The 12829-nt window shown below is 55.0% G+C and overlaps 2 protein-coding genes and 1 long non-coding RNA gene across 3 annotated transcripts in view; 2 read left to right on the top strand and 1 right to left on the bottom strand.

The window, feature by feature from the left end:
• PGS1 (phosphatidylglycerophosphate synthase 1) overlaps window positions 1–12829 on the bottom strand; it is a 584793-nt gene that overhangs the window by 212439 nt on the left and 359525 nt on the right. The window lies entirely within an intron of this gene.
• The window catches only part of TIMP2 (TIMP metallopeptidase inhibitor 2), a 51067-nt gene that overhangs the window by 23851 nt on the left and 14387 nt on the right, over window positions 1–12829 (top strand). The gene's annotated exons all lie outside the window — the stretch shown is intronic.
• On the top strand, window positions 337–12825 carry LOC125962019 (uncharacterized). The gene is made up of 3 exons (XR_007473308.1): window positions 337–7831; window positions 12262–12375; window positions 12510–12825. It is a non-coding gene; the product is annotated as an uncharacterized LOC125962019 (long non-coding RNA).

Here is a 12829-nt window from a genome sequence, read left to right as displayed (position 1 = left end):
TCCCAAGGACCTCAGATGCACCGGGTGGGATAAATCCTCTTCATTCATGATATGTTGGCATCATTGGGCCATCAATGGCCTTTTTTTTAATCTTATTTATGTTTGGCATCATAGCCCAGCCGTGTGAAAGTGACCAACAGAGTGAAGGCAGGGTCTGCCGCGACCCCAGCCCATCCATATATAGACAATATAATGAACAACTGTGAGCCTACCACCCAAACCCAAGATCTGGAATGTTTGCTGAAAACCAGCTTTATCTGTGTGCTGCTTCCCTCTTCTCTACGCTGTTCCTCCTTAGCTGTATCGCACACCCGCTGAACTCGGGAGTTGTCCCTGCACTTCACTACAACCCAAACACAGCCTGTATTGTTTAGTTTGACTTCTGCTTGAACCCTATAAAAAGGATATTATATCATGTGTGGTCTTTTGGAAGCGTTTTTGGACCCAGCGTAGTTAGTTCCTTCGTGTCACACGTAGGTGTCATTTTTGCCACAGTGTCATAGCATGTGACCCTCTGAGCCTTCTTTCCATAGCTGCTTCTGTTTTGTGCCAGTTCCCCAAAAGTGAACTACATCCCTAATGCATGTGGATCAAAAGGCCTGGCATCAAAAAGTGCTTTGGGAATGTTTGAACACCACAGCTGGGATGTAGGTGTGGGAAAGGTCCCATCCCTCCTTTTCTTCCCATTTTCACCTTTTTTTTGGGTCCCTGGAAAATGTTGACCTGACATTATACTGTTTTTCCTTTGCAAGTACTGAGTGACAGACACTGCCCCACTTCACTGGAGCTGAACAGTGAACAACACACACACAGGACATCTTCTAGTGGAGGATATAGGTAACAAGTGACCACAATGACAGAGGGTGATAGAGGGATACTCAGAGAGGTGGGGTGACCGACCGGATATGTGTCTCTGAGCATCGAGCCCACAGCCCCTGAATGCGACCATTTGTATGGAGCAGTAATGGCATCCCACAAGGTGGTTTTGTTTGTTTGTTTGTTTTTCAGTTTTGTTTTAAAATCAATAGCTTGAGTGAGGAACCTTCCACCATCTCACGTCTCCATCGTGTGCGCCTCCACTGTCTGTGGCTTTTCCATTTTAGGTGGAGAGAATGTTTGATCCCAGCCCGGTTTCTCTCACCTGCTTCCGGAATAGCGGGTCAGGGCTGCAGAGCTGCTCTGGGTCAGGGCTGCAGAGCTGCTCACCAATTTGGTCTGAGCCCAACAGTGAATACGAAAAAAGTCCCGGGGCCAAGAGAGCTTTGTCACTCCCAGGCCAAGTGAGGATTCCCTGCGGGGAGGGGCACCGGCCTTTAGTGGCTGCTCAGCTGGAACTCCCATCTGCCACTATGGGATCACCTCGGTCTGAGGGTGGAGGGGGTGCCGTGGGATCACTGGGTTTAAAGCCGTGGCCACGATGGGACCCAAACACTGAGTAATGAGATCCTCATGACTCGGGCTGGAAGCCGCAGCCTAATGAAGGGGCAAGGCTGCCTTTAAGCGCGTTATTTTTGTTTCCACTTTCAGAGGTCATGTTTGTGGCCCGTGTGTTCTAGGTGAGGAATTGTCCCTTCTTGGCCACACTTGAGCTAAAAGTAGGTGTGGGGGATGGGCAGCGAGACGTGGTGGAGGCTGACTCAACTCTGCCTGGCCTGTCACTCCCACACTGTCCCCTGGAAGCTGGATGAGACGCCCTGCCCTTTCCCACCTGTCCTGCAGAAGGCTGAAGGGGGGCGGGCCAGGGTACCCCCTTGCCCAGGTCAGTGACATGGGTAATGAAACAGCCCTCCAGGACTACCCCCGCCCGCCGCCCACAAAAAGAGCTGACCCTCCAGTGATTCCCGATGGAGATGTCACCGGTAACTTCCATCTCTCATTGGTATCCAGGGGGTGGGCTGGGATCCCAGAAGACACTGCCTTCACTCCCTGTCGGTCACTTTGACATGACTATGGTGCCCAGGGCCCTGGGACAGCGCCACCTGGAAGGGTTCCACCCAGTACTGCCAGGGGGCAGTGGGGACCCCGACACAGTGCCTCCTCCTAAAGGGTCCTCGCCCGGCGGCCTTCCCCATGCGTCCTCCCTCCCTCCCTCGTGGGCTCTTCCTCTCTGAAACTGCATCTTCTAGAACTTTCCCCTGGTTTTGTGATTCATCCCCCCACTTTTGGGGGCAGCTGCCCTGTTCCTGTTTCACTCTGTGTTGTCAGGTCACTTCCTTGCGGCCCAGCCAGTGAGTCCTCCCCAGACGGCAGCCGCTAGGGAAGGCCTCCGTGGCTGGCCTGCTGGTGGACAGGCCCTCCGTTTACCCAAGGGACCCACAGGCGGAAGACGGCGCCGGTGGTACCTGCTGCGAGGTCCGCTGTCCGCAGGCAGGTGCGGGCCAGCAGTGACCGACAAGGACCAGGACACTTCGGAAGCAGGGACAGAAGTTCTCCCTCAACAGTGTGCCTGCTCCAGCCCTGGAGGGGCCGGTGGGCACCCTCGGTTTGGATGTGACCCCGCGTTCCATGTGTGCTGCCCTGAGGGTCCTTATGCCTGTCCACCCCCCCACACGCTGCCCAGCCAGGTGTGAGGTTGTAGTGGGTATGAGGACATCCAGAATCTCAGAAATGGAAAATAATGGGAAAATAGGTTTTTCAAGTTGGGGTGGAGGGCAGGGGACCCTCTTTCAAGCCTTGAGGTGCGGGCAGCTTCTTGCCTCCACGTGATGGAGACATGATTAAGAGCTGATGGCGGAGTGCAGCCCAACCTCGTCCTGGCTGGAGACGGGAGGCTGGGTGGACTGCACACCACACACCACCCACTCCGAGGGGCAGCTGGGCTGCCACCTGGGCTCTTACTTGCTAAGCTAACGACAGCTAGCCGAGGAGAGGGGGCGTGAACTGCCCGGCCTGCGCACCCAGCTTCCCTCCACACTGGCAGCTGGGAGAGTGGCTCTGGGGTTCCAGCCTTTCCATCGCTGCTCCTGGCTCCTGAGAAATGCCGTGGATTGGAGTCGGCCCACAGACCACATGCCTCAACGTCCCACGCCAGGGCCACTGCTGCTGCTCTGTCCATGCGGACGGGGGCCTGAGCCACAGGCCCGGCACTCGAGTGTTCACTCCCCAAAACGAGGCAACCTAGAAGGGGAGACCTGCCCGAGGTCACGGCCCACCAGCAGCAGCATGAGGACGGGACCCTTGTCTGCTGCCCCTCACTTCTTAGCTGTCCGTCCAGCCCCTTCCTCAGCCTGTGGGTGGGGAGGGATCGCTGGGGGGTTGCGGGAGGGGGCGGGAATCCTCTCAGCATCTCTCCCTGCCCCCCGCCCCGCCCCCTGCCCCGCCTGCTCCTGCCCCTGCCCCCGCTCCGGGCTCTAGGCTTGGGCTTGCAGGACTGAGCTTGGCTCCTTCTTGGGGTCTTGGCGGAGAAAGTGCAGAGCAGCAGTTCCCTCCACAAAGCCGCACTGTTCTCAGCAAATCCTCCCAGGATGCATTTTTTTCAAATGATTCAGCAGCACGTGAATGGGAAGGGCCCGAGCCCAAGGCTTCGGAGACTGTGACCAAGGCCTCTGGCATGAGATCCTGCTGGGCCCACAGGGAAAAGGGGGGAAAGGTGGCAGGGCTTGAGTCAGGGGTCCTATCTGGGTCCTGGGGGGTCGGGAGGGCAGCGTGGAAGCTGGGCGGTGAGTGCTGCAGCTTCTCTCTACATCACCAAGGCGCTTTTAGAGATGCTTCCCTCCTGCTCCCAAGGGGAGCCAAAGCAAAGGGACAGGAAATGGAGATGGGAGAGCTGGTCTCCATGGAGACGGGGCATCCAGTGGACAACGGCTCACGTGTACGTGCTAGAATCTTGAACAGCCCTGGGCAGGCCTGGCAGATCCCCAGGTACCGGGCTCATGGGCAGCGTGGACCAGGGCTGGGGCTGTACTGCTGTTTCCTGTTGTCTGTCCTGCACCCGTCACTCTCCCTGCCCCACCCTCAACTCCTGAAAAAACACATCTGCTCTGAGCAGTTGTCATTCCAGGCGTTTTTGACCCTGGCCTGAGTCATGCTGGCCAAGTCTTGCCCTCACACTGGACACCACAGCCCTGCCGCGGACATCTGTTGGCCCCTGGGGTTGGGGAGGTTTGGGGGACCTGGGGGTGGGTCTGGTCTCTCACAGCTGCTCCAGGGATGGAAGAAGCCCTCCGTTCCCTGCATCATCACAGGGCTGTTTTTAATTACTTCATTTCCCTGAAAGCAGCGAATTTGGAGGAGGTCTGCTCCACCCCTGGCTGAACGGGGCCTGGCATTGAGGCCAGGGAAGGCAGAGCTGAGTGCTTGGGGAGAGCCCCCGGGGCCATGTCCACCATGGGGCAGCTGGAAAGGTGAAGGCTGGGTGCACCGTGAGGCCAGAGGGGCAGGTGGGGCTAGATGCTCCCACGGCCTTCTGGGCACCAGGCCAGCGCTGACGCCATGCATTCCTTGTGACATCTCCCAGGCTGCTCGGCCACATCCCGTTTCCACGTGCCGTTCTGTTGGGGGGGGGGCGTGGCCCCGAAACCTGGGGAGTCCCAGCAGTCTGCAGTCCATGTGAGCACGACCCTCTTTCTAAATCATCATCCACCCGCCCCCTGGCCCTGTAGCTGGTGCGGTCTGCCCCCACCCCAAAGAAGCGGATGCAGCCCACTGCAAAGGCTCACAGTGTCTTTATCATGCTCCCCACAGCCCACTGAGATGGTTTAGTTACTTGTAAGCAGTTAGGCATCCCTCAGTAATCCAGAGCAGGGCTCTGAAAAGCATGATCACTTCATTACAGCTTTCGTGGGGCAGAGCAGCAGGCTGTGTGTCTGGGGTGTGGGCACAGGAAGCGGGGCGCCCCTCATTTCTGACTCCACCCTTAAGGGCTAGTGGTGGCCAGGATGCAGGCAGCCCAGTCCACCCTCCACTGGGACTTGGGGCAAGTTCATCAAAATTCAAAGGTTAAGGGGCCTCCGCCAGGTCAACCAGCCATACAGTGTCACTGTGTCCACCCTAAAGGGACAAGAGACTCATCCCAAGAGGCAGCCTCGGGATGTAACTGCAGGCATTAAGCGAGGACTTTGGTAGCTCTGTGATTTGAGGGTGTAGATGTCTACCCTCGTGCTGTCCCTTCTCTGGAGAGTGTGGACAAGAGTGTGGAACCCTCCAGCCCTCCCCAAGTACCCCAGCAGTGCAGAGCACACCTGGAGAGCTGGGGGTCCGAAGCGTGGCCTGGAGTAAGTGGGGGCTGGGTCTTGTGTGGGACAAAATCGTTGCTTTCTGAGTTCCTCTGAAATGGTTGGTGTGTAGTTTTTCCCAGAGACAAGGAAACGGACCAAGTGACCCTCTACTCTCAAACCAGGGCTCGCGTTCCAGGCACAGCAGCAGAGCGGCCCCCACCCACTCTTGATTGGGGCCAGTAGGGTCTTTGGCAAATGTGCCGGCCAGTCGAAAGCCCCTGACCTCTCCCGCACAGCGGATGGCTTTGAGACCGTGTGCGCCTCACCGGAGGGACCACTGGGCGTCTTCCATGAGGCTGCGACCAAGACTGAAGAGTAGGGCGGCGAGGTCCGTGTTAATGCCTGTCTCGCTGGGCGCCCCTTCCAGATCTGAGCTGGAGGCTGCAGTAGGTGGGCGGGGAGGTGACGGTGGCCTCTGCTGCTGCTGAGGCACCCTTGCTGCCCTGAGTCAGTGTAGACACCTAAGACTCAGATGGTTCAGGGTTTTTTTGTTTTTTTTTTTTTCGCGGTATGTGGGCCTCTCACTGTTGTGGCCTCTCCCGTTGCAGGGCACAGGGTCTGGATGCGCAGGCTCAGCGGCCATGGCTCACGGGCCCAGCCGCTCCGCGGCATGTGGGATCTTCCCAGACCGGGGCACGAACCCGTGTCCCCTGCATCGGCAGGCGGACTCTCAACCACTGCACCACCAGGGAAGCCCGGGTCAGGGTTTTGACCTTGTATTTAGATGTTTTTCCGAATCCTGGAGATTCCCGCACCTGTTGCAGGCAGGCCCGTGATTTTTCCCTGCGCTGGAAGCTCTGCCTGGGCAGGCTCCGGGGTCTGGGGATTCTGGGGTGTTGAGTGTGTTGGTGCAAGGCCGTGAATGTCTAAAAATCAGAGTCCTGACATCCACAGTATTACCGTGCTCTGGGGTCGGGAGCCCACGCCGAGCAGCGTAGCCCCGTTGGGAAAGGTCCTACAGGATACATTCGCACGTGTAGCATATGGCATTCCTCTGGAGAGAAGTTGGGCCCGTGGGAAGACAGTCAGGATAATTCAGTTTATTTCAGTGTGAAATAAATGAACTTCTGACAGGCAGTTCTCTTTCGGGGCCTGGGTCCCCCATAGACTATGTCCTTGGCTTGTTGTTCATCTCCATGGCTTCCCCGATAAGGTCTGCAGACACATGAGGACTCAGACGTTGGCAGGGTGTGGGAGAGACATAAATCGGCCTGGGCTGGTCGAGTGTGCTGCTCCTCTGGACCGGCCCTGGCCACAGGGTATGCTGGGGACACCCAAGGTTTCCTGCCAGCCTCCTCCCTGTCCCCTCGCCCCAGGGCAGTGGCACAGTCTGGCCTCCGTTGGTTTCGCCTGGGCTGTTGTCATCTCTCAGAGTCTGAACATAGCCTGTGTTCTTTGGATCGTTGTCCGCAACCTTGACTTTCCACCCACCCCGTTCTTTTCCATCCCAAATCTGGCTGGGTGGACTAGGGATTGTTTTTGCAGGCTCCTAGTGGGGGGAAGTGACGTCATGTGGTGTCCACAGCCTGAGGGGTGGGGGCAGGGGCTCTGCGGTTGCCTGTGCTTTGAATTAAGTCCACGGCTGTGCATTCCAGTAGCCAACATCTGGCAGTGAATTCATCAGCCAGTGTATCACCCTTGATCTCAAACCCAGATGTTGTGTTAACGGCAGAAGAGAAAGAAGAAAAAATCTGAGCAGCCCAGGGAGAGGCCATCATTTTTGCGTCCAAAGCGGTTAGAACAGGAATCTTTATAAAGACTCTGCCTCCTACTGCTGCCTCTGGTTCCCCAGGGGCAGGATGGTGGAGCAGAGCTGCTTACTCGGGGGGTGGACAGGACCTAGACTGATCCCCCAACCCAGGGCCAAACACCAGGCCCAGCATGCAGTAGGTGTTTGGTAAACATGAGTCCATGCCTCCATTTTAACTTCTTCCCAGATTCTTTGGGTCTCTTTGCTTCTCCCCAGCCCTGTCCTTTAAATGGCCTGGGACTCAGAGAGGCCCATCCCTCACTTGGAGTGGCCTCCAGTCTGGAGCTCAGGGTTATGCCCATTGTGCTAGGTGCAGAGAACACATTTCTGGAAAGCTCTTCTTGCCGCCTCCTCTGTCCGCCACTGGCAGTTGGAAAGAGTGTGCTTCTTGGTTTTCCTGTCCATCATCTATCTTCCTGCCTGTGTTGGATCTCCTCGAAGGCAGGGACTGTTACTGAAGACCTTTCCACACTTTACCCCTTTTTCCCTTTGGGCAACAGGAGGGGGGCCCATGCTTTTTGGATTTACACTTAAAAGACAGTCCAACTCGGAACTCTGAGCTTGGCATGGAAGACAGTCCCCACTCTGGCTCGTGCCGGGGGCAGAAAGCTGAGGGTCGGGATGTCCGCAGCCGAGTTGGCTGGGGTCCACTGTGCGCTGCTGCCCCGCCCTCCCTCCCCTGTGGGGCCCCTCAGGTCTCCTATCTGTAACTTGCCTGTGGGAACCTCTGGCTGTGATCAATTCATCAGCCAATGCTTTGCCTGTGTCCTCCCCCCCCACCCCATGCAGAGTGGTGCTGAGCCCAGATGGTACCTGCTGCCCTGAGCAGCTCAGCGCTGTGGATCCCTCGCACCTACGTGGACTGGTGTGTGCCCAGCATCTCTCTTTCGTGGTTGGAGGGTGTTGACACTTTGGGGAAGGTTTCCATAGAACTGGGCTTTCTTTTCTCTCTTGCTTCACTTTCTTTCCTTCCATTTCTCTCTCTTTTTTTTTTTTTTTTGTTTATTCATTTATTTTTGGCTGCATTGGGTCTTTGTTGCTGCACGAGGGCTTTCTCTATTTGTGGTGAGCAGGGGCTGATCTTCGATGCAGTGCACAGGCTTCCCACTGCAGTGGTTTCTCTTGTTGCGGAGCACGGGCTCTAGGCGCGCGGGCTTCAGTAGTTGTGGCATGTGGGCTCAGTAGTTGTGGCGCACGGGCTTAGTTGCTCCGTGGCACGTGGGGTCTTCCCGGACAAGGGATCGAACCCATGTCCCCTGCGTTGGCAGGTGGATTCTCAACCACTGCGCCACCAGGGAAGTCCCCGAGGTGCTGTGTTTGTTCTGTCCTGAGCTACACCTGCATCGTGTGTCAGGCACCGCATCACGTGCCCCCCATCTCTTAGTTCTCCCACACCTTGATGGTGTGCAGATACTGGCGGCGGTGTCTCCATTTCGGATGTGAGCAGCTGAGTCCCAGGGAGGTCAGGGAACTTCCCTGAGGCTACACAGCAGGGAGGGGCTACAGCAGGATGGAGCCCCGCTGCTGCCCCCTTTCAATTAAGAACTCAGACTGCCTGGGAGGCTTAGGAGCTTTTATAAGAGAAAAATGCATGGACCTTGATGTGTGGAATGGAATGGAGTCTCTTGGCTGTTGGGGAGTAGTTTTTGCTTCTTTTCTTTTTTTTTTTTTTAATTTTATTGAAGTATAGTTGATTTACAATGTTGCTAATTTCTGCTGTACAACAAAGTGATTCAGTTATATATATATATTATTTTTCATATTCTTTTCCATTATGATTTATCACAGGATATGGAATATACTTCCCTGTGCTCTACAGTAGGACCTTGTTGTTTATCCATCCTGTATATAATAGTTTGCATCTGCTAATCCCAACCTCCCAATCCCTCCTCACCTCCCCCTTGGCAACCACAAGTCTGTTCTCTATGTCTGCGAGTCTGTTTCTATTTCATAGATATGTTCATTTGTGTCATATTTTAGATTCCACATATAAGTGATATCATATGGTGTTTGTCTTTCTCTGTCTGACTTACTTCGCTTAGTATGATCATCTTTAGGTCTATCCATGTTGCTGCAGATGGCATTACTTCATTCTTTTTAATGGCTGAGTAGTACTCCATTGTATATATGTACCACATCTTCTTTATCCATTCATCTGTCGATGGACATTCAGATTGTTTCCATGTCTTGGCTGTTGTGAATAGTGCTACTATGAATATAAAGCTGCTTTCATCGTTTGTTTGTTTGTTTGTTTTTTTGGCTGCATTGGGTCCTTGTTGCTGCACGTGAGCTTTTCTCTAGTTGCAGCTAGTGGGGGCTTCTCTTCATTGTGGTGCGTGGGCTTCTTATTGGGTGGCTTCTCTTGTTGCAGAGCACAGGCTCTAGGTGTGTGGGCTTCAGTAGTTGTGGCACTCAGGCTCAGTAGTTGTGGCTCATGGGCTCTAGAGCACAGGGTCAGTAGTTGTGGCACATGGGTTTAGTTGCTCCGTGGCATGTGGGATCTTCCTGGACCAGGGCTCGAACCCGTGTCCCCTGCATTGACAGGCGGATTCTTAACCATTGTGCCACCAGGGAAGCCCAGGGGTACTTGTATCTTTTTGAATTATAGTTTTCTCCAGATATATGCCCAGGAGTGGGATTGCTCAATCATATGGCAACTCTATTTTTAGTTTTTGGTTTTTTGGGGTTTTTTTTTGCGGTACGCGGGCCTCTCACTGTTGTGGCCTCTCCCGCTGCGGAGCACAGACTCCAGACACGCAGGTTCAGAGGCCATGGCTCACGGGCCCAGCCGCTCCATGGCATGTGGGATCTTCCCGGACCGGGGCACGAACCCGTGTCCCCTGCATTGGCAGGCGGATCTCAACCACTGTGCCACCAGGGAAGCCCTATTTTTAGTTTTTGAGGAATCTCCATACTGTTCTCCATGGTGGCTGCGCCAATTTACATTCCCACCAACAGTGTAGGGGGGTTCCCTTTTCGCCACACCCTCTCCAGCATTTGTTATTTGTAGACTTTTTAATGATGGCCATTCTGACTGATGTGCAGTGGTACCTCATTGTAGTTTTGAGTTTTTGCTTATTTTCTAATGGCCAGCAGTGTGTTTATTGAACACCTATAATGCAGTAAGCATTGTGCAGGGTGCTGGACCTCTGAAAAGCAGTGCCAAAAAGTTCCAAAAAGCATGCAGAACTAGGCGTACCATAGTAAAAGCAATGCAGAACTAGGCGCACCATAGTAAAAGCAATGCAGAATTGGGCGCACCATAGTAAAAGCAATGCAGAATTAGGCGCACCATAGTAAAAGCAATGCAGAACTAGGCGCACCATAGTAACAGCAATGCAGAACTAGGCGCACCATAGTAAAAGCAATGCAGAACTAGGCGCACCATAGTAAAAGCAATGCAGGACTAGGCGCACCATAGTAAAAGCAATGCAGGACTAGGTGTACCATAGTAAAATCTGGCAGCACTGCTCCTTTTAGAGCTGTCATCTCCTTTGGATGTTCCTGGTTCATTTGATGTCATGAGCTGAGGATGATGCCGCGGAAGAGCAAACTTAGGACAGGACTAACCTGATGTTTACTGATTTGCATAAACACCTTTCTGTGCAGCATTGCAATAAGGTATAGATGAGGCAGGTCGTAAGAGGGACCAAGACAAACCTAACCTGTGCTGCCGTCCAAGTATCTCAGGGTCAGCTCAGCAAATAGTGAGCCCTAACCGTTCTGTGGTTAGAGCATAGCTTCTGTCTGTTAGAAGCTCCCAGGGCCCTGAGCAGATGGGTACAGATGTTTACAGCAGAGTGGATGAGAGTTGCGGAATATACCAAGTGCTGCGGGAGGACAGGATTTCCCTGAGGGAAGATGGGGAAGGGCTATTCCAGCTGGGTCTTGAAGGATGAATGGACATTCTCCAGGCAGAGAGAGGGAGATGGCATTCAAGGCAGAAGAAACTTGCCTGTCTAGAGGTATGGACACCCCGAGCAGGTTCAGATTCAGGGAGTATTATGGACTGGCGGAACAGCAAGAGTGGGGGGCCACCACGGCAGCCGAAATAGTCACTGGCTGGCGCCAGGCTGCACAGGGTCTTCTGTTTTAGACGAGGGCAGTGTGCGGCCGAAAAAGATGTTTGAGCTGCACGGGACGTGACTGAGAAAAGATAACATGTGCTGCGGAGGGAGGATGGGTGGGGGGTGGGAGGAGACGCTGGGATCAGGTTGACCAGCTACCAAGGGCAAGGCCCTCTGTTTTAGGGTGGCATTTCCTAGATATGGCTTTGTAGGTTGGGGCCAGGCTCAGCCTGGGAAACAGGAACCTGTGGCCTTGGCCAGTCATGACTCAGCGCCGACAGAAGGAAAAATAAGGATGGGTTTGGGCCTGGGTGGGGCGCTGGGGCTGTGGCGTGGGGCTCTGGTGCCAGGCTGGGATCCAGAGTGCATTTCAGGGGTCCAGGGGGATGGGCACAGATGGGGATCCGTGTGCCTGGGCCTCCCTGCTCTATGGGAAAAGACAGCCCTGCCTGGGGGCTCTGAGATTCCAGCTGCCCATTGGGGAGTGGAGGTGGGAGGTGCCTCTGAGCCTGTCTGCTCCTTGTTTCTTTATTTTGCTCACACCCACACTCACGTGACCCTCATCCAGCATGACCCTGAACAGCCGAGTCTTGGAGGACAAAGCTGTTTTTTTTTTTTTTTTTTTGCGGTACGCGGGCCTCTCACTGCTGTGGCCTCTCCCGTTGCGGAGCACAGGCTCCAGACACGCAGGCTCAGCGGCCATGGCTCACGGGCCCAGCCGCTCCGCGGCATGTGGGATCCTCCCGGACCGGGGCACGAACCTGTGTCCCCTGCATCGGCAGGCGGACTCTCAACCGCTGCGCCAGGGAAACCCAGGACAAAGCTTTTAAAGCCATTAAAACAGGCCGTGCCACCAGCTGATAAGCCTCGAAATGAAAAAAGGGAGGGCTCTGCCCGTGACAGGGTGAACCGCTGATCCGCGCCCCGTCAGGTTATGGGTTGGAGCGGAGTCTGGGCTTAATTGCTACTAGGAAGCCCTGGGGTGCATGGCTCTCGAGCAGCCTCAGGCCCCAGGGAACATTCCGGAACCTTCCCACCCTGACCTCTTCCCCTCTCCTTCATCTCGTGTCACGTTCCAGGATCATCCTTCTTTCTGTTTGGCCTTTTTCCTCGGCATCTGTCCCTTATGTCTGCTAGAGTTGCTCTCGAATGTCTCCTCCCCCCATTCAACAGTTAAAATGTTCAACCTTCCTCTGCCGTGCCTCTGATAGAGTATGTGTTATTACAGAGAATCATCCCTGCGACATCTCTCAGGGACACGTTGAGGACAGATTAGGAGGCTGACAAGATAGACCTTTTAGATGGAAGACCCCCAACCTAAATGTGATGGGGCCCCTCGTAGGTAGGTAACTCCCCCTCAGCCTTCAGCCCAAGAGAGCCTGGTTGCCGGTTGGCTATGGGGGGTGGGGACTCTCACCATCCTTAACTGCGTGATCAGGACTGCAGACCAGTCAGTGTGCTTATCTGCTTCCCCAGCCGCAGATATATACACACTGGGGAGAAAGAAGAAAAGCCCCGGAGTACTCAAGCGTGACATCAACAGCGAGCTGCTGTTCAAGTCAGTGACGGCCCCAGCAGCCCCCCCTCGTGAGGGACGAGAGCTTCTGCTCTGGCGCCCTGTCGACAGAGGGCTCTAGCTTCACTCCTGGTCTCCCCCTCGGGATGGAGTCCGATGCTGTACCCAGGGCTGGGGTCATCTTGCCCCTCACCTCCCACCTCCCTGCTGCCCCTTGCCCCCTCCTTAGAGCCAGGACAGTCTTTCGGGGACTCTGCTCACCTCTCTGTCTTTGTTTTGC

Source organism: Orcinus orca, chromosome 19, assembly GCF_937001465.1.
Source record: "Orcinus orca chromosome 19, mOrcOrc1.1, whole genome shotgun sequence".
Classification (NCBI taxonomy): domain Eukaryota; kingdom Metazoa; phylum Chordata; class Mammalia; order Artiodactyla; family Delphinidae; genus Orcinus; species Orcinus orca.
Note: the sequence above shows the minus strand (reverse complement) of the source record. Positions and strands in the feature narration are given on the sequence as shown.